Source organism: Erythrolamprus reginae, chromosome 2 (assembly GCF_031021105.1).
Source record: "Erythrolamprus reginae isolate rEryReg1 chromosome 2, rEryReg1.hap1, whole genome shotgun sequence".
In the NCBI taxonomy this organism is placed as follows: domain Eukaryota; kingdom Metazoa; phylum Chordata; class Lepidosauria; order Squamata; family Dipsadidae; genus Erythrolamprus; species Erythrolamprus reginae.
In genome coordinates, this window is record NC_091951.1 from 12,570,526 (window position 1) to 12,590,636 (window position 20,111).

Sequence of the window (20,111 nt, forward strand, 5' to 3'; positions counted from 1 at the left end):
TCCCAGGAAAAACTAATGGTGAAGATACTTTGGAAAATCCTTGTTCTCTTCTAATCTACTCAGAGGTTACAAAGTGAGGAATTTGAGGGAGATTCAAATGGGCTCTGGGGAGAGGCCTGCCTGCCCCCAAATTCTTATTCTGCAAGGCCAGACTGGGGCCCCTCTCAGGCTCAGACTGTCTGGGATCAGGAGTCTCAGAGACCTGCAAAGAGGAGATTTGAGTGTCCTCAGGGTGTTGGGAGAAATATCCATCTGGTTCGGTTCACAAGTGACAGAGAGGAAGAGAGACAAACAAACAAACAAACCCCCCAGCATTCCTATTTATATATATATTTCCCTTTTCTTTTAAATACCTTTATTTAGCCTAGTTGGTTTTCCAGCTTCGTTCTTCAGCACAGTCCACTCTCCATGCAATCTTCATGCCCACCTGGACAGGCAGTCTCCTTCCGTCCCAGGCATCCAGCAAGTCTTCCACAGAGCAGCCCATCCTGACCCTCCAGCTACAGCATCCCAGGTTTCCCCATTTCCCATGCAGAAATTCCATTCGGCTCTGCTGGGTCCTGGCGTAAAAGGAGCCTCCTAGCAAGACTCCCGCCCCACCTGGCTGTTTTTGGACCAGAAAGGGTTTGGGGGGACTCCACTGCTCCCCCCAGTGAGTAAGGGCACCTCCTTCCACTGGCTTTACTCCCGCCTGGCAGTTTTCAGACTCTGGGAGGACCTCTGCTTGCTTCCAGAGTTATGGGCCAGGGAGGAAATTCAGCAGGTGCTGACAGGTTCTGGAGAACCGGTAGCAGAAATTTTGAGTAGTACAGTGTTCCCTCGATTTTCAAGGGTTCAAACTTCGCAAAAAGTCTATACCACGTTTTTTCAAAAATATTAATTAAAAAAATACTTCGTGGTTTTTTCCTTTATACCACGTTTTTTTCCGCCCAATGACATCATATGTCATCCCCAAACTTTCATCCACCTCTAATAAATATAGTTTTTTAATAAACTTTAATAAATAAACCTGGTGAGTAATAATCTAAATGGTTGCTAAGGGAATGAGAAATTGCAGCTTAGGGGTTTAAAGTGTTAAGGGAAGGCTTGTGATACTGTTCATAGCCAAAATAGTGTATCTACTTCCGCATCTCTACTTCGCGGAAATTCAACTTTTGCGGGCGGTCTCGGAACGCATCCCCCATGAAAATTGAGGGAACACTGTATAGAGAATCTGCAAATACCATCCCTGGCTGGTCTCAGAGTCAGGTGAGAATGGAGATTTTGCAGTATCCTTCCCTTTCTATGCCCACCAAGCCACGGCCACAGAAGGTCCTGAGTTCTGGCCTGACCTCCTAGAGTGGCCCAAACTGCTTTGCATGGCTCGTAATAGCATTTTTAATATAGCTTCTAGACTTGTGCTGTAATTTCTGATCAGTAACAGGCTTCTGCTGATTGACAGGTTTTAGAGAAGGGTTCATAGTGAATTGGGGTGAGGAACAGGATGAAGAGTAGCTGGTTTTACTTTAAGGGAGAGTGATGAGATGTTAATCTTCATCAGAGTTGCTTGGATTGAAAGGGGAGGGGTTTTTTTCTGTCCCTTATTTTTTTGTGTGTAAGTGCCATTTATATTTTTCAGAGTTTAGAAAAATGGAACACGAACCTTCCTCCATCATCAAGTGCTGAACAGAGATCGTTTTTTCCTGCTGCCCACGAACTGCTGATTTTGACACAAAAGCTGGTTATTTGGTGGTTTTGCTCCCTTTTTTTAAAGGGGAGACTAGAAATGACCCAAGATGATCTTCGGACAATCATGCACAGACAGAGAAGAGAGGGGGCTGGATGCCTGCAATTTTTATTATTGAGTGATCAGAAGGTCTAATCTCTTGCCATCCTTTGCCTTCAGCTGCTCAGTTTTCTTAAGCACATCTGGGTTTTAACTGCACTTCTTGAACTTTTACAATCACCCGATTCATAATTATTTGACTTTTGACCTATTTTACAATGCTTCTATTTGACTTTTACAACATTTTTTTGCTCATTAAATTCAAAATTATTATTTTTAACTGTAAGGAATTTGTGGTGGATGTTACATTTACCTTTACACAGTATTATATTGTAATCTGGCTCTTTCTAACCTTTTTTTAAAAAGACCCTCAATATTTCTCCCTTAATTTTTTTATGGGAAAATCCCCCCCCCCCTTATTTAATTCTACCACAGGAGTAAAAAGAAAATTTCCCTGTGGAAGCTGTTGCTTATCTGCTTCTCTTACCTTTGAAGAGAAAACTAAGAGTGTTTTTCATGTCTTTGAAAGAACATAATTTATTTTGGGAGATCATTGAAAGAAGAATGCCCATTTATGGGGGGGGGAAAGGATAGAAAACACACACAATTTCAATCACATGCTAAAGAGCAACAATATTATACATATGAAGAAAAATAAGGAGTAAACATTATGTAGAGATACCCAGGTGGCTTTCAACAATTGAGACGTTGACATCCCAACACGGTAGATATAACAAAAAAAGATAAAATATGATGATTTGTTAGACTCAACTGGACGCTTAAAGATCAGTCAAAAATTAGAAGAGGAAGGGAAAAGTATGAATTGGATAACATATTATCAAATACAAAGTAGATAGATATAGAAATATATTTTACCAGGCCTGGTAAAATTTGGTATAGCTAAGAAATATAATTTAATAGATAAAATATTGATTGAACCAGATATTAATTTTTTACAAAAATGTATAATTATCTTTTATATTATGATAACATTGAAGAAATAGTGAAAGAGAATCTGTTAGCCTGGATGAAAAATTTTGGCTGCATGATCCAATTAGAAGATTGGGAAAAAATATGAAAGGAACATTATAAATTGACTTTATTAGTGGCGTATAAAGAAATTGTTCTACCAGTGGCATTATGCCCCGGCAAGATTAGCCAAAATCTATCTGAACGTAAATCCAAAATGAAGTGTAAAACTGATCATGGAACATTTTGCCACTTATGTTGGACGTGTACAGTTATTAGGAAATTTTGGAATATGATCAGTAATTGGATAAAGGAAATGACAAAATATGAATTAGAATTAAAGCCAGAAACCTGTCTTCTGGGGATCATGAGAGGGCAATGTACAAAAATGAATTATTATTTTATAATATATATATTAACGGCTGCCAGATTAGCACTTGCACAAACATGGAAGGATGAACCCCTCCCCCACTTAACAGAGATAATAATAATAAAGACAATGTTGGACTGTGCAGAAATGAGCAGGCTTACTATAGAATTGTAGAATGATCAAAGGAAAGAATTCTATACCATGTGGGAATAATTGTATATATGGCTTGAAAAGAATAATAATATATACGTGTATATATAACCAGTAATTAATAATCAGTACTTGTAAATACTAACACAAAATAAATAACTAATATAAAAGGTAAATATTAAATGGAAAAGATTATTGATAAGATAGTTGGATAATAATGTAGTGAAATTGATACGCTGATGCTACAGAAATCTAAATGAAGTTATTTGAATGATTTGTTAATGTCTTTTATGTGTTTGTATGGTTTTAAAAAATCAAATAAAAATTAGTTTTTTTAAAAAAAGAAAGAAGAATGCTCTCCAATTTACAGTTTTATGTGACAATATAAAGAAAAGATAGGTCAAGAAAGGGTTTGCAAAATCAATGTGGTATCCAAAAGCAGGAAATAAGTTGTACCTGATTTCCAGTGTGAGGAATTGGAATTCCATTTGTCACTCTCAGATGTGAACAAGTATTTGGTTTTTCAGAAAAAATTGACAAGAACTCTGAGATTATTCAACATGAATAAGATATTTAGAACAGAGACTTCTGAACTTTGGAAATGAGATATAATTGTTGATAAAGTTCTTAACTGAAAACCTAAGGGAAGGTTTTACTATTTAAAATTAGACACAGATTATTTGACCTGCATTCAGATTTAATGATCAAAGTGATTTGTGGCCAATAAGAAATTGTGTAGACTTTCTATGAATAAATTATAAAAGACTATTAGCAGAGTGCCTTAAATTTTAACTTTGATGTTTTTCAATCTATTAACTATTTTTTTCTTTCCCATATGTAATCTATGCCAGGTCAGGTTGCAAATAGATGTACAAGATTATAAATTCTGGGCCTCTTTTGCAAAGGAGGAAGCTACTATTGTTGCAACAGATTACTCAGGGTTCAACTGGGAGGCATAATATGTCATTTTCTCTCTTTAAAATTGTTTTTTCAATGTTTTTGTTTAGTTTTGTTCTGTCTCTGTTTAATCTTTTTATTTTTTATTTGGGATTTTAATCTTTGAAATAAAGTAAAAAGGTTAATTCTAAGAAAAATGGAGCAGGAGATCCAGAGTTGGGCCTGGCTGCTTCCCCAATAACCATTTCACACACACTGTAAGAAGACCAAAGTTGTTTGCTGAAAATAAATGTGTTTTTCCCCCCATTTCTACTCACCTGAGCTGCTGAGTCTTATTGGAAGTTGGGAATAACAAGGATTTTCCCTTCTGTTGCTCAGAGACTCCATTTCACTCTGAGGGGGGAGAAGAGTTGGAACCAAGGCAAAAACTGGGTGGGGGAGGGGAACTCCTGTCTGCTCCTTTGGGGAGGAGGCGGCCATTTTGTTTCTGTGTCTGTTTCTCCAGCATCACCAGCTGATCGTCTGTAAAATGGCTGCTTTTGGTCTTGGCTTATTGATGGCAGGAACAGAGGCTGCTTTTCCCTCAAATCCTCCTGGTCTCTGAGCCTCATCCAGGGGCCCTTTGGGAGGCAGGAGTTCAAGGCCCGGCCAGAGCCGTCCTGGTCCCCTTGCAGAAGGGCAGCTTCTCCTGCTTCTGAGAGATCCTCTCTGGGCTCCTCAGCTGCCCAATCTGATGCAGTGGCCCAAGAGTGGGGAGACCCCTGATTGCTGGGAAAGATGTCCCCCATATTACAGATAGTCCGCGACTTACGACAATTTTAGGTTGCTAAATGAAAAATGTGTTAACAGAGTTTTGCCCCATTTTACGAGCATTCATGCCACAGCTGTTAAGTGGTTCACTGCAGTTGTTAAATCAGTAACACAGTTGTTAAGTGAATCTGGTTTTCCCCTCTACATTGCTGGTCAGAAGGTTGCAAAAGAGACCCCTTGACCGCTAAACTCTGCAAAGGTCATAAATATGAGTCAGTTGCCAAGCACCCAAATATAAATCACCTGAGCATGAGGAAGCTGAAAGGGTCATAATTGTGAAAAATTGTCATGTGTCTTTTTTTTCAGTGCTGTTGTAGCTTTTCATGGTCACTAAATGAACTGTTGTAAATCGAGGACTACCTGAAAAGTGAATGCTTTCTGTTCAAGGATGGGTGAAAAGGGGGTGGGGGGGTCTTTTACCCCAATTCCTTTTGGGCTTCACAGCATAAAAAGTGGGAGATTTAAAGCGGACGCCTCCAACCTGCAACACGAGAGCCACATTCAGCTTTGGCCAGCTAATAATGCAGTCCCACAAAACCTTTAATCTTATAATAAATAATATAAAAAAATAAAAGTGTACATTAACTATATATGATTCATAGGCAGCCCAAGACAATTCCTTTTCATTCAATGCTGCCCAAGGAAGCCAACAGGTTGGAGAGGCTTTAAAGCATTTGGTGAGAATTCAATCTGTATTTGAGCCCCTTCTTCTGAATAAAACAATGAGAAATGTTCTATTTATTAGATACCCCTCTGACTGGCCACAAGAGCTTTTGAGCCTTTTCATCCCGAGGGTGGTCACTTGGACCTGTAACGGCTCAGCTGCAGAGGCCTTCTGTTTCAAAAAAACAGAATAAAAATTTAATAGGACCAGGAAGGCTTGCAGCCCCGCTTTGTTTGAGGGCTCTGGGGCTTCTTTAATTGCCCTAAACTTGTCCTGGGTGGGGTGGATTCCCTCACCATCTATTTTGAAGCCCAAAAAGTCAACACTGGTAGTGCCCCAGACACACTTGTCTGCCTTTAACTTAAGGCCCTAGTCCTGTAGTCTAGAAAGGACTTCCCTGATTCTGCAGTTCAATTGGTCATAATCCTCCCCAGGTATCAAGATGTCATCAAAATATGGCACCACGCCTTCTATTCCAACTAATAGGCGTTCCATGAGGCGTTGAAAAAGACCCGGGGCGACACTTACTCCAAACTGCAGCCTGGTGCACTTGAAGGCACCCCTATGGGTGACTATAGTCTATGAGAGGGCAGTGGCCTCATCAACGGGGAGCTGTTGATAAGCCTGGGCTAAATCGAGCTTTGCAAATAGTTTGCCTTGTCCCAGCAGTAGTTGCTGAACTACTGGAATGGGGTATGAGTTGTGCTGCAGGGCCTTGTTTAGTGTAGATTTGTAATCAGCACAAACTCTCAAGGACCCATCAGGCTTCATTGGGGTTACTATAGGCATTTCCCATGGGGCATGGTCTACTGGTACTAATATCCCTTGAGCAATAAGTTTATCTAATTGGAGGTCCAATTTGAGGAGAATGGGCAAGGGCACCCTGCGGGGCTTCAATCGTATGGGGGGAACCTTAGGATCTAGGGAGAAAGAAATGGGTGGCCCCTTGTATGTGCCCAACGCAGAATCAAATACCCCAGGAAACTCATGGACAAAGTTAGGCATGGTACAGCTGGTTAACTTATGAATGCCTGTGACAGCCAGTCCTAGGGGGCTCATCCACTCCAATCCTAAAAGAGAATGGTTAGTCCTTGAACCACAAGTAGGGGAAGGATGTGATTTACCCCTTTAAATATAATTGGCACCCGTGCCTTGCCCAGAACCCGAATAGGATTACCCTGGAAGTCCTTAATGGCCGTGGCCATGGGCTCAAGTTGAGCTACAGTCATGGAAGGCATATACAGTTTTAATTTATGCCACGGCATAAGGGAATATTTTGATCCCGTGTCCAGTTCCATTTGGCAAGGTCTATGGTTGAGAAGCAAGGGCACCACAAGCTTTGTGGTGGTCGGGCTGGAACTGGCAGCTGCGCCGGGGTTCGGATTACCTCGGTTCCAGTCGCAGGAGAAATTTCCCGAAGCACGGCGGTTCCCTCTGGTCGGCTGGCACGGTAGGCGGTTGTCTGTCAGCAGGGGTGGCAGTGGCTGTTGTCGCTGGGATGGCGAAGTCATGGGAAGATCGTCAGGGAGGCGAGCTCGACAGGCTTCCACGATGTGCCCTCTTCAGTCGCGGCGGCGGCAGAAGACATCTTGGAAGGGGCAGTGGGAACGGGGATGATTGCCTCAGCAGCCAGCACAGTAGAAGGCGGCGAATTGTGATCTGGCAGGTCTTGGTGGAGGGGACCTGATCTGGCAACAGTAGTCATCATAGGAGTCAGTTGCGGTGTCATGGGCATCGGCAGGAACAGAGATCTGAGAAGAGGCTTCTGCAATGTGGAAAACGGTGGCATGCTTGTCATTGCTCTTAAGCTCCGCAGCTGCGGCTTGGGCAACTTCAATAGTTTGTGCGGCTTTAATGACATCCTGTAGCGAGGATTCCTCCTCAGAGAGGAGCTTGTTCCGGATCGTAATGTTACGCATGCCAAAGATTAAGGCATCAGTGAGACGAGCCTCTGGATTATCGAATTGGCATTTCGAGAGAACAGTTCTGAGGCGAGTCGCAAACTGATTGATCGTTTCCCCCTCTGCTTGTGACATCCGGGAGAATTGATGGCAAAAAACTCTAGCTGGCTTCATAGGCTTGAAGTGAGCGGCTAGCTTGGATGAGAGAGTGTCCCAGGAAACTGAGTTCGCCGGTTCAGGGTCAGTGGGGGTTTCTGCCAGCTCAAAAATCTGTGTGCCACAGTAATTGCGGAAAAGGGCACGCTTGCGGCCGCTGTCAGCGTCTTTCATGCCGGCCGCTTCCAAAAATATTTCAAACTTCGCCATGTAGGCTGTCCAGGTCATTCTTTCTGGGTCAAAGAATTCAGGTGGCTGGACTACCGATGGAGTAGCCATGATAGCACACGGAGGGTCGGTTTCCTCGTCGCCAATGTAATAACTCTCAAAGCAACGTTGAATCAAACAAGGTTTATTTCATTAACAGGACAAGGAAGTCAATTCAGTGAAGAAGCAATGGAGTATTGAGAGCTCTATACAATGACAGTTCTCCTATTTATACAATCTAGGCCAGCAACAGGGCAGTTTTACAAAGATACATTTTAAGCACCAAAAGAAGGCAACCAATCAACATGCAATAAACAAATCTGAACTTTTGACTTTTACCCTGTCTGGGTAGGTCACCCAGGCAAATATCTAACAGGGTGCGTGCCCTCCCTCGTGAGTCGGACCCTGTATTACTTGAGTCAGGTCCATGGCTGTCATGGTGGCCATGAACTACTGTGCCAGTCCAGAGGTTTCGCCGAGTGATGGCATGTTGAAGTCCCCCAAGACAATAAGTCTGGGGAACTCCACCGCCAACCCGGCTACCTCCTTGAGTAGCACAGGCAGGGCCTGTGACACGCAGCTGGGAGGCAGGTACGTGAGAAACAGGCCCACTTGAACCCCTAAGTCGAACTTCACAAGGAGGGACTCGCAACCCGCAATCTCTGGAGCAATGAGTCTACGCAGGCCAAGGCTCTCCCTGGCTATAATAGCCACTCCTCCCCCACTTCCCTGGGGTCGGGGCTGATGCCATATGTGAAACCCGTCTGGGCAAACTGAAACCAGCCAGGTTTCAGTTACACAAGACTTATATACCACTTCACAGTGCTTTACAGCCCTCTCTAAGCAGTTTACAGGGCATAAGAATATTTCCCCCAACAATCTGGGTCCTCATTTTACTGACCTTGGAAGGATGGAAGGCTGAGTCAACCTTGAGTCTACTGAGATTTGATCTGCCAAACTGCTGGCAGATGGTTATCAGCAGAAGTAGCTTGTAGTACTGCACTCTAACCACTGCACCACCAAGGCTCATACCCAGTTCCTGCAACTGTTCTTCATATGTTTTAGCCTCCAGTCCCCTAATCATCTTTGTTGCTCTTCTCTGCATTCTTTCTAGAGTCACAACATCATTTTGGCATTGTGGCAACCAAATCTGGATGCAGTATTGCAAGTGTGGCGTTACCAAGGCCTTATAAAGTAGTATTAACACTTCACGTTGTAAAGGGAGGGAACTTCAGGCAAGGCTCAATTCACTATCATTTGTTTGACAACTGTTCCAGATTATGGCAGCACTGAAAACACTGACTGGTCCTCACACCTACAACCATTACCAAGTCCCCACTGTCATACCATTGTGATTCAAGTGCTTGGCAATTGTTACACACCTATAATAGTTTTCCTGCTGTCACATGACTGCTATTTGTGACTTTCCAGCTTTGGTGTAATTTTGTACACAAAAAGAATGGAAGGGTAGTAGTAAAAGTTATGGGAAAATAATATGGAATAAGAAAAATGGAATATAAGTATGAATATATTTATTTGTATTGAATTGTACGATACTCCAATACCACACCATTCACAGGATGATAGGTATAAACTATACAAAATAAAAAAACTTGATTTTTTTTAAAAAAGATGCTATTGGTCATTGGCTAGCAACAGAGTAAATGTTCTGATGAGTGACAGTTGGCTGCAGCCTACACAAGAGTATTCTTTTTGCGGGAAGCAGTATTTGGCTCAGGTATTTATACTGTATAATTTCAGTCTTGAACCTTAGACTCTTGATAACAATCTTTTTTCCCCCAATATATATTTATTAAATTTTTCCATTTAAAAAAAAATACATTATCATATTTACAGATGAATCTACATCATAGAAGCTGGTAACTACAAGCCAGTTAGCTTGACATCAGTTATAGTTAAAATGATGGAGACTCTACTCAAAAAGATGATAAATCAGCACCTAAAAAACAATAACTTATTGGACCCAAACCAGTGTGGCTTTACTGAAGGCAAATCATGTCAGACTAATCTCACTGATTTCTTTGACTATGTCACAAAGGTGTTGGATCAAGGTGGTGCCGTGGATATTGCCTATCTGGACTTCAGCGAAGCCTTTGATACGGTTCCATATAAAGAGCTGATAGATAAATTAGTGAAGATTGGACTTAATCCCTGGATAGTTCCGTGGATTTCAAGCTGGTTGAAGCGTAGACATCAGAGAGTTATTGTTAATGGTGAGTATTCTGAGCAGAGACAGGTTACAAGCGGTGTGCCACAAGGGTCTGTTCTGGGTCCTATTCTTTTTAATATGTTTGTGAGTGACATAGGGGAAGGTTTGGTAGGGAAGGTTTGCCTATTTGCCGATGACTCTAAAGTGTGCAATAGGGTTGATATTCCTGGAGGGGTCTGTAATATGGTAAATGATTTAGCTTTACTAGATAAATGGTCAAAGCAATGGAAACTGCAGTTTAATGTTTCCAAATGTAAAATAATGCACTTGGGGAAAAGGAATCCTCAATCTGAGTATTGCATTGGCAGTTCTGTGTTAGCAAAAACTTCAGAAGAGAAGGATTTAGGGGTAGTGATTTCTGACAGTCTCAAAATGGGTGAGCAGTGTGGTCGGGCGGTAGGAAAAGCAAGTAGGATGCTTGGCTGCATAGTTAGAGGTATAACAAGCAGGAAGAGGGAGATTGTGATCCCCTTATATAGAGCGCTGGTGAGACCACATTTGGAGTACTGTGTTCAGTTCTGGAGACCTCACCTACAAAAAGATATTGACAAAATTGAACGGGTCCAAAGACGGGCTACAAGAATGGTGGAAGGTCTTAAGCATAAAACGTATCAGGAAAGACTTCATGAACTCAATCTGTATAGTCTGGAGGACAGAAGGAAAAGGGGGGACATGATCGAAACATTTAAATATGTCAAAGGGTTAAATAAGGTCCAGGAGGGTAGTGTTTTTAATAGGAAAGTGAACACAAGAACAAGGGGACACAATCTGAAGTTAGTTGGGGGAAAGATCAAAAGCAACATGAGAAAATATTATTTCACTGAAACAGTAGTAGATCCTTGGAACAAACTTCCAGCAGATGTGGTTGGTAAATCCACAGTAACTGAATTTAAACATGCCTGGGATAAACATATATCTATCCTAAGATAAAATACAAAAAATAGTATAAGGGCAGACCAGATGGACCATGAGGTCTTTTTCTGCCGTCAGTCTTCTATGTTTCTATGTATTCCTATCGATATTATCTTTTAATTGTTTTTAAATTAATATTTTATTTCAATGCTTCTTTTAAGTTTCTTTTTTTTGTCCATTGGTACCATTTTGTCCAGGTTTCATAATACAGTAGTCCGATTCTTTTCGATTATTAAGCTCCATTGTCAATCTGTCCATCTCTGCACAGTCGTATATTTTCTTCATGATCTCATTGTCTTCAGGTATTTGCGGATTTTTCCAGTTCTGTGCAAATACAATGCTTGCAGCTGTTGTAATATGCAAGCTTAAATATTTTACATTTTTAGAATAGGTACCTCTCATAATACCCAGTAGAAAAAAATTCTGGCGTATATTCTATTTTTGTATTTGTTATTTGACACAACCAATTATTTATTTTTTTCCAATATTTTCTTGTCTCTGGACATAACCACCATAGGCGAAAGAAGGTGCCTTGAGTGTTATTACATTTCCAACACATTGGACTGTAATTTTTGTGCATTTTGGCTAGTCTTTTGGGTGGAAGATGCCAACGGTATAGCATTTTATATTGGTTTTCTTTATATATTGTGGATTTTGTTAATTTGATATTTCTCTTCCAAATCTGTTCCCATTCCTCTCTCTATATATATATTGTGGCCAACGTTTTTCACCCAGGCAATCATTGTACCTTTGACTATCTCCTCTGGTCTTTCATATTCCATTAGATATTTATATATATTTAGATATTGCTTTTTCTTCCAGGCCTGTCAATAGTTTGTCTAGTGGTTGGGTAGTTCTTTCTATACCTGATTGTTCCATATCCTTTTTATATCTAGATTTGATTTGTAGATATGTCCACCAATCTATATGTATGTTTTGTATTATTAATTATTCCCTGCTTTTGAGTTTACAGTTCATATCTAATATTTCTTTATATTTGATTTTTTTTGTCATTTCTATTGTATTTGGGTATATTAGAGCTTCCATTGTGGATAGCCAATTTGGTATTTTTATATAATGTTTATGTCTTATCTCTTTCTATGTTTTAAGTAAAGATTGTCTGATTAGATGTCTATTAAAATATTTTGGTATTTTATCTCCTATGTCCCATAAGTAGGCATGCCAACCTTTCTCCAAATCATGGCCTTCCAATTGTAAAATTCGTTTATTATCAAGATTGATCCATTCTTTTATCCACATCAATGAAGCTGCTTTATAATACATTTTCCAATCTGGCATTCCGAATCCCCCTCTGTTTTTTATGTCTTGTAAATCTACTATCTTTATTCTCGATTTTTTACCTTGCCATATGAATTTGGATATTATTTTATTTAATTCTGTAAAAAATTTAGAGTTCAATTTTATTGGTATGGTTTGAAATAGGTATAGAAATTTCAGAAGTATGCTCATTTTAATTGATGCTATTCTTCCCATCAATGACAATTGTAGGTTACTTCATTTTCCTAATTCTACTTTGGTTTGATTTACTAGTTTTATATAATTGTCTTCTTTTACTTTAACAATCTTAAGCTGGCCCTTGGACCATGATTCTTGTAAGGTTTTGTATAGTATAAAGGCAGACTAGATGGATCATGAGGTCTTTTTCTGCCATCGGTCTTCTATGTTTCTATGTTTGCAAAACAGGTTTTGCATGCAAAGCTTTGCTTTGGCTGGCATTGCTGGGGACATTTCTATTAGCTGAAAATAAAATTAACATAATGTGTAGTTTTCTGTGGAACTACATTGACATGGAGGGAGGTCAGCTGTGGGATGCCCCATGTTTTAGGTCCAGTATTCTTCAATATCAGACTGGCAGGAGTAGCCAACACTCCAGAAGATAGCCTCAAGATACAGAAGGATCTTGACAGACTTGAACATTGGGCGCTATCAAACAAAATAAAATTCAATGGTGAAAAAAGTAAGGTTCTATATTTAGGCAAGAAAAACAAAATGCACAGGTACAGTATATGTGGTAGCGTGCTCAGTAGTAGTAATTGTGAGAGGGATCTTGGAGTCCTAGTGGACAACCATTTAAATATGAGCCAGCAGTGTGTAGCAACTGCTAAAAAAGCCAACACAGTTCTAGCCTGCATTAACAGAGGGATAGAATCAAGATCATGTGAAGTGTTAATACCACTTTATAATGCGTTGGTAAGGCCACACTTGGGATACTGCGTTCAGTTTTGGTTGCCACAATGCAAAAAGGATGTTGAGGCTCCAGAAAAAGTACAGAGAAGAGCAACAAAGATGATGAGAGGACTGGAGGCTAAAACATATGAAGAACAGCTGCAGAAACTGGATATATTTAGTTTAATGAAAAAAAGGACCAGGGGAGACATGATAGCAGTGTTCCAATATCTCAGGGGTTGCCACAACTAAGAAGAAATCAACCTATTCTCCAAAGCACCTGAGGGTAGAACAAGAACCAATGGGTGGAAACTAAACAAGGAGAGAAGCAATTTAGAGCTAAGGAGAAATTTCCTGAGAGTTCGAACAATTAATCAGTGGAATAACTTGCTTCCAGAACTTGCTTCCAACACTGGAAGTTTTAAAGAAGATTTTTGGATAACCATCTGTCTGAAGTAGTGTAGGGTTTCCTGCCCAAGAAGGGGGTTGGACTAGAAGACCTCCAAGGTCCCTTCCAACGCTTTGTCGTTGCTGCTGTTGTTGTTATAATTATAATTATTATTGTTTTAAGAGAATAACAGATAGTAGGGAATTAATGTCTTATATTTGCTAAGCTTAACCCCCCCCCCCCAAAAAAAAGAAGATACACCTTCATTTTGAAGATTCCACAAGAGCCTTTTCACACAAGAAGATTCCACAAGAGCGAAGCTCATTTGGGGTTTCTGACCTGGAACATAGAATCCTTGGGCTGGAAGCAGTGATGGGCTCCTACGGATATGGTCAGGTATGCAGTACCAGTAGCAAAATTTTGATTTTTTCTTTTTTTCCCTTCTGGGCTCTGGGTATGTTATTCCTATTCCAGTAAAAGAGTTTAAATGTGTATAATTTTAGAAAAACTGTGTGTGTATGTGTGTACATACAATATAAAGTAGTTAATCAGGGGTGGGCTACTGCCCCTATGGGGGAGAATGCCGTGGGGTAGTGAAAACGAAGCTCCACCCCAGAGTACCCAATGCATAAGCCACGCCCACAGTGTGGCAGTAAAATTTTTGGCAGCCCATCACTGGCTGGAAGGTTTTCTAGTCTAACTGTCGGCTCAAGGAAGGAGAGACCTTATACCACCCCAATCAAATGGTTGTCTAGTCCATTTTTGAACATCTCCGGTGATGAAGCACCAACCAGCTCCAGGAAGGAAGCTATTCCATGGGTCATCACAGATAACCCCCACTCGGTCAAGGACCTTGGGATACTAATAACTAAAGATCTAAGTGCCAAAGCCCACTGCAACAATATCGCTAAGAAGGCCTCAAGAGTTGTTAGTCTAATCCAATGTAGCTTCTGCTCTGGAAATCTCACACTACTTACCAGAGCTTACAAAACTTTCGCCAGACCCATCCTCGAATACAGCTCATCTGTTTGGAACCCATATCGCATCTCAGACCCTTGAAAATGTTCAAAGATACTTCACAAGAAGAGCCCTTCTTTCCTCCACTCAAAACAGAATACCCTACGAAACTAGACTTACAATCCTGGGTCTTGAAAGCTTAGAACTAAGACACCTTAAACATGATCTAATTATTGCCCACAAGATCATATGCCTGTCAAAGACTACTTCAGATTCAACCAAAACAACACAAGAGCACACAACAGATTCAAGCTTAATATTAACTGCTCCAAACTTGACTGCAAAAAATATGACTTTAGTAATCGGGTTGTTGAAGCGTGGAACTCATTACCAAACTCTATAGTATCATCTCCTAATCCCCAACATTTTACCCTTAGACTATCCACGGTTGACCTCTCTGGATTCCTAAGAGGTCAGTAAGGGGCGTACATGAGCGCACTAGAGTGCCTTCCGTCCCCTGTCCTATAGTCTCTCCTATATCTCATATTTCTTCTCTACTATATCCTCTATAACCTTCATTGTGTGTTATTGTGTATTGGACTAACTAACTAACTAACTAACTAACTAACTAACTAACTAAATGTCTAGGGAGAGGGGCGGCATACAAATTTAATTAATAATAATAATAATAATAATAATAAATAAATAAATAAATAAATAAATGGTTTTCAGGGTCGCTTCATTGCGCCTCCCCCCCCCCGCCACTCACAGCGCCAAATAATCCTGCCGCTTTTCCCAGCCCCGCAGTTCTGCCCCCTCAGCCCCCCATAGGCGGAATCCCTGATGTACCTTCGCTTTCTCCCCCACCTGTTGCACACCTGGACACTTGCCAAGCAAATATAACGAGACGGGAATACCTTTTTTCTATTGGTTGAGCTTGGCCAATCGCCAGCCGGTTCTGGATTGTTATCAACTGCCTTTTCCTCTTTCTGTGCCACTTCCGCAATCCTGGGCGCAGGTGGTGGATCGCCGTCAGGATGGCTCCGCGCCCCGCGCCCCTCCTGCTCCTGGTGTGGGTAGCGGTGGCGTTCCCGGGGAGCAGCTGTGGTGAGTCTCTTTGGTGGGCGTCGGGGATTCCGCCCCCTTCTCCTGCTCAATCTCTTTTTCTCCCCCTCCCCGAAGGATTACAGGGAATCTTGATTCGGTCCTCTTTCTAGTCCGTTCCCTTTTCCGACCTCAGAACTGGCCTTAAAGGCTGATTGGACTCTGTTGCCCCCCACCCCCAAGCACAGCGCCCCTGGGAACAGGGCAAGGGTCGCCCCTCCAAGGGGCAGTCAAGTCTACCTGGGCGACCCCACGCGCAGTTCTTTCCCTCTTTCAAAGTGGAGGCTGCCGGAAAGCAGCGTTTGCAGGAGATCAGGTCGATTCACACACCCCTGGCTGCCTTCGCCCAACCCCTCCGCCTGGGTCGTCTTTCCTGCCTTTTGGGGGTGGGGGTGGAGGGACTTTCTGGTTTTTTTCTCCCCCCTGGCTTCTGGCGCTGGGAGGACCCGACCCGTGTCCCGGAACACTCGCGTGTTCTTTGCAGGCTTGGAGGTTGCAGTGTGAATGCTGCAGGGTCAGAGTCTAGAGAGAAACGGACCTTGGAATAAAAGGAGTGCCATAAAGATGTGCATTTGCTGCTCCTCGGCTCATAAAAGGAGAAATTCAGCATGTTGAGTTTCGTTGTGTTCCCACGGTTCTCTATTTATGTTGCCTCCAAAGTGAAAACTCAGAAGAGGGAAAACACTTATCTTAAATTAAGTCTTTGGAAGGTGGAAGGTGTCTTCTTAGCTGAAATGATAAACATGGGGAGGGAGATAATATTCCCTCTTGGCTATGGAAGCAATGCCAAGCTTTCTGAGACAACCCAAGACAGGGATCTTGGGGTTTTGGTGGACAGCTCGATGAAGATGTCAAACCAATGCACAGCAGCAGTAAAAAAAAAACAAATTCCATTCTTGGCATGATTAGGAAGGGAATAGCAAATAGGTCAGCAAGTGTTGTGTTGCCTCTGTACAAATCAATGGTGAGACCACAATTGGAGTACTGTGTACAGTTCTGGTCACCGCACCTCAAGACGGATATAATGGTACTGAAAAAGGGCAACAAGAATGATCAAGGAAATGGAGCACCTCCCTCAAGAAACCAGGTTAAAACGCCTTGGTCTCTTCAGCCTTGAAAGGTGGTGTTTAAGGGGTGACTTGATCGAAGTGTATAAAATCATGCATGGGATAGAAAAGGTGGATAGAGAAAAAATATTTTCTCTATCACGCAATACTAGGACGAGGGGGCCCTCCCTAAAGCTCATAGGTAAGGAAGTGAGGACAAATAAAGGGAAATATTTCTTCACCCAGAGGGTCCTTGGTTTATGGAATTCACTTCCAGAAGAGGTCGTGACAGCTGTCAGCCTGGATAGTTTCAAGGCAGGATTAGACAGATTCAGGGATGCCAAGTGTATCGGTGGTTATTGAAATGGATGTCCAAGTGCCGCCTTTATGTTGGTTGAGGCAGGCAGGATTCCCTTGGGCCCCATTGTCGCCAGTGTTATGTTCTGGAAGTAATTCACCAGCTGTGCTAAAAGGAACACAAGTTTATTACAATACAAGTAAGAAGCATGCAACAAACCACGATGATGCTCTATAGGCATCTATACTAAATGAGGTAGCCAATCGTGTTCAGTCAAGGGTGTGGCTAGCAAATGAGAGCTGAGGTTGGCTAATTATTCACACTCTAGGACAGGGGTAGGCAAAGTTGGCTCTTCTATGACTTGTGGACTTCAACTCCCAGAATTCCTGAGCTAATCATGCTAGCTCAGGAATTCTGGAAGTTGAAGTCCACATGTCATAGAAGAGCCAACTTTGCCTACCCTGCCCTAGGACATTACACAAATTTCCCCCCATTCTGTTAAGCTTACTGAGTGACCAAAATTTTGGGCCCAAACAATCATGTTGCCTTTAACTTCTTCATCCAGAAGTTCTTATTGTAGTAAAAAATTATATCATTTCAATATTATTTGTTTATCTGCACCCATTACAGGTTTGTCTAGTTGTGTACTTGTTTTTTGCAAACCATATTTTACCTTATCTTTATTATATCTCGATTGAATCTGAAAATAGTGATACCAGTCCAAATTTATAGCTTTTTCTTGAAGTATTTCTTTTGAAATTAATTGGTCTTTTTCATCCATTAATAGGTCATATGTAATAATTTTGGTTGGAACTAAGGTGTTTGGATGAAATATGTTGGAGCGAACCATTTGGGCATTTGAATGTAATGGTACTTTCTTATTTGGGTCCTTATTCTAGTAAAGTTTTTCTAAAGTAGTGTTGTTTGAAATGTGAGTACTTTTTATCTTTATCCCTGAAAAGGAAAGCATGCCAGCCCATGTGTAGATCCGAGCCTTCGAGAGTTAAAATTCTTCTGTCTCTAAGAAGGATCCATTCCCTCAACTAGGTTGGAGCTGCTGCTTTGTAATATATTTCCCAGTGAGGACGTCCCAGTCCACCTCTCACACTGTGGTCTTGCATTAATTTTAATTTTATTCTTGCTTTCCTTTTCAGCCAGAGAACTTGTGTATTATTCTGTTTAAGTCAATGAAGAAAATTGTATTTAATTTGATTGGAAGAGTCTGAAAAAGAAATAATATTTTTGGAAGAATATTTATTTTTACGACAGCTACTCTGCCCATCAGAGAAAGCTGGAGTCTGGATCATAATTCTAGATCCGTAGCTATTTCCTGGATTTGAATATTATAATTGTCCTTTTTAAGAGAATTACTTCTTGTGGAAATTGTAATTCCTAGATATTTTACTATTTTAAATATTCTAAGACCTAATTACATTTCTAAACTAGCACTTTGATTGGGAGTCATATTTTGGGTTATTGTCTTTGTTTTGGCCTTGTTAATTTTTAAGCCAGCCACTTTGCCATTTTTTTCAATCTCATTGGTTAAGTTTAAAGCAGATTCTACTGTGTCCTTTGGACGAGTGTAGACAATGGGGAAGCCAGCTTCACTTAACAACTGTGTTACTAACTTAACAATCTCAGTGATTCACTTAACAACGATGGCAAGAAAAGTCGTAAAATGGGGCAAAACTCACTGAACAAAAATTACACTTAACAGAAATGTTCATCTTAATTCGGATCGTAAGTCGAGGATTATTTGTACCGGGCTAGAAACCAGGAGTGAGTTCAAGTCCCGCCTCATCCCCTCCTGTGGGAGGAAAAGGAAGGAGCAGCAACTTTAAGACACGAGAGCATCTGCAAAGGGAGGAATACAGCTGGCTACTCAGTTTTGACCACCAAGCTCTAGGGCAAGACTTAAAAGTTCTGTTTGAATGACAAATTTAATTTCCTCACAAGGATCTCCGTGCATTTGTTGATGGATGGACCGTGTGTACGGATGAGGCTGGGGTGTGTGTGTGTGTGTGTGGGTGTGTGTGTGTGTGTGTCAGAGGAAGGCACATATGTGGAGATAGGACCCGGGTGTGGGTGTAATGGACGTGAGGGTGAGGAATGTGAATTCTGAAAAACATCCACTCTCCAGGACGACCCGTATTCTCCTTTATTGGGGCCCTCTGGATGCTAAGCAGGGTCACAGCTGTGGGGTCCTTGGTCGCTCTCTGAGCCTGGTGGCTTTCCTGCAGACGGTTCATTACCAGGTAGTCCTCGAATTATGAACACAATTGAGCCCAATATTGATGTTGTTGATAGTTGTTAAATGAGGTTGTGCCATTTTACAACTTTTTTTGTCAGAGTTGTTAAATGAATCATTGCAGTTGTTAAGTCAGTAACCCAGTTGTAAGGCGAATAGCAATAGCATTTAGACTTATATACCGGCTTCACTTTGCTTTTACAGCCCACTCTAAGCGGTTTCCAGAATCAGCCTCTTGCCCCCAACAATCTGGGTCCTCATTTTACCCACCTGAAAAGGATGGAAGGCTGAGTCAACCTTGAGCCGGTGGTGAGATTTGAACCGCTGAACTACAGCTAGCAGTTAGCAGAATCAGTTAGTTGAAGTAGCCTGTAGTGCAGCACTCTAACCACTGTGCCACCCCGGCTCCCCTGGACTTTGCTTGTCAGGTGGTCACAAGAGCAGATCACGTGATCCCAGGACACTGCAGTCATCATAAATACGAGTCCTATGAATTTTGATACTCTGATCATGGGGATGCGGCAACAATGGTCATTAGGGTGAAACAGTCATAAGCAACAGTCATAATGGTGAAAAATGGTCATGTCATTTTTTTCAGGGCCATTGTAACTTTGAATGGTCATTAAGTGAACTGTTGTAAGTAGAGGAGTGCCTGTGCTTGAAGCAAAGGTGACATTTACTGGTAGTCCATGATTTGGAAACATTTTTTAGTGACTAATATTACAACCGCACTGAAAAAATGGCTTATGACCATTTTTCACACTTATGACTGTTGCAGCATCCACATGGACGCACAAGCAAAATTCAGACTTTCTTGGTAAATGGTTCATATTTATGACGGTTGCAGAATCC

At 41.5% G+C, this 20,111-nt stretch overlaps 1 protein-coding gene across 2 annotated transcripts in view; it reads left to right on the forward strand.

Moving 5' to 3' along the window:
• LOC139159740 (class I histocompatibility antigen, F10 alpha chain-like) overlaps positions 1 to 3,601 on the forward strand; it is a 28,652-nt gene extending 25,051 nt beyond the window's left edge. Inside the window, exon 8 of one of the 2 annotated variants that reach the window (XM_070737105.1) lies at positions 1,619 to 3,601. The gene's annotated coding sequence lies outside the window, so the exon portion shown is untranslated. Of the gene's footprint in view, positions 1 to 363; positions 810 to 1,618 lie in introns of those variants that run through there. The other variant, XM_070737106.1, reaches the window with a different exon arrangement.
• Positions 3,602 to 20,111: the final 16,510 nt, after the last annotated feature.